Source organism: Etheostoma cragini, unplaced genomic scaffold (genome assembly GCF_013103735.1).
Source record: "Etheostoma cragini isolate CJK2018 unplaced genomic scaffold, CSU_Ecrag_1.0 ScbMSFa_80, whole genome shotgun sequence".
Taxonomy (NCBI): Eukaryota; Metazoa; Chordata; class Actinopteri; order Perciformes; family Percidae; genus Etheostoma; species Etheostoma cragini.
Window position 1 is genome coordinate 109,015 of NW_023269428.1, and position 1,679 is coordinate 110,693.

The 1,679-nt window shown below is 43.6% G+C and overlaps 1 protein-coding gene across 1 annotated transcript in view; it reads left to right on the forward strand.

Moving 5' to 3' along the window:
• Positions 1 to 1,679, forward strand: part of LOC117941481 (TBC1 domain family member 9B-like) — a 16,392-nt gene that overhangs the window by 976 nt on the left and 13,737 nt on the right. The window lies entirely within an intron of this gene.

Sequence of the window (1,679 nt, forward strand, 5' to 3'; positions counted from 1 at the left end):
ATTTTCTTTATGTATATATATTTTTATTTTTAATTAATATTAATAATAATAACTCTGTGTGTTCCAGCGCTGTGTGCTGAGGAGGCGGAGTCGGCGCTGGAGGCGACGCTCTTCTTCACTGAAGACAATCCGCGCAGTAAAAACACACAAATTCTCTGAATACTCACGTAGTAGTACTATTCATACCTTTACTACAGTAATCATACCTTTTACTGCAGTAATTATATGTTGGCTGCAGTTATTATACCTTTACTGCATTGTTCATACTTTTACTGCAGTATTTATAGCTTTACTGCAGTTTCATACCTTTACTGCAGTAGTTATATGGGTTGCTGCAGGTATTATACCTTTACTGCAGTATTTATACCTTCTGCAGTATTTATACCTTTACATACCCTTACTGCAGTATTTATACCTTCTGCAGTATTTATACCTTTACATACCCTTACTGCAGTATTTATACCTTCTGCAGTATTTATACCTTTACATACCCTTACTGCAGTATTTATACCTTCTGAAGTATTTATACCTTTACATACCATGCAGTAATACTCCTTCTAGAACCTTTTCTTTCTAAACATTTCTACTTCTTTTCTTAATTTTTCCATTTTCTTTCTCTAATTATTCCAAATATTTTAATAGATTTTCCAACTTTTTTCTCCTCCCCCTCCTCCTCCTCCTCCTCCTCCTCCTCCTCCTCCTCTTCCTCCTCCTCCTTCTCTTCCTCCTCCTCCTTCTCTTCCTCCTCCTCCTCTTCCTCCTCCTTCTCTTCCTCCTTCTCCTCCTCCTCCTCTTCCTCCTCCTCCTTCTCTGCCTCCTCCTCCTTCTCTTCCTCCTCCTCCTCCTCCTTCTCTTCCTCATCCTCCTCCTCCTCCTCCTCCTCCTCCTCCTCCTCCTCCTCCTCCTCCTCCTCCTCCTCCTCCTCCTCCTCCTCCTTATCTTCCTCCTTCTCTTCCTCCTCCTTCTCTTCCTCCTCCTTCTTCTTCCTCCTCCTTCTTCTTCCTCCAGAACCCTCCTTCCTGTCTGATCTGGACAAATTGGGGCAGCAGGAAGTGACATCAGGTTTGTGTCTTTGCTCTTTGAAGCCAGACATGTTGCCTCTCTGGCCCCGCCCCCAGACAGTGATGTCAGACATAATGCCTCTCTGGCCCCGCCCCCAGACATGTTGCCCTACTGGCCCCGCCCCCAGACTGTGATGTCATGGGGCGTTTCTCAATACCAAGTAAGCAAAGAACGGACTTGTGTTCCTGGGGAGACCGTACTTGCTAGCTGTACCTGGAAGACTGTACTCGCGAGTTCAGAAGCACACAAAACACTGTTGACAGTTTAGAGACGAAGCGTTCTTCCTGTTATTGCCCCCCCCCCCCCCAGCATAGAGGGGCTGCCACTTTATAGTTAGCTTTGATGTGTGTATTCATAATAAAGCATAAAGCAAGACGATCACGTTTCACACCGCCTTTTTGTTTAGTTACGTTTTCATCTAACGTGCTATTAAGTATCACGGGCCAATAACTGTATAAATAACGACACAACGGCAGGGAAAAAATCCTTGTTCGGGATTCAATTTTAATTGAAAGCAGAAAAGAAACGTTAAAATAGGAATTACAATTATAGATGGACTGGGTAAAGTTATAACTTTACGTCTGTATACTTTATCGAGAAGCAGAAGAGGAGCCTGC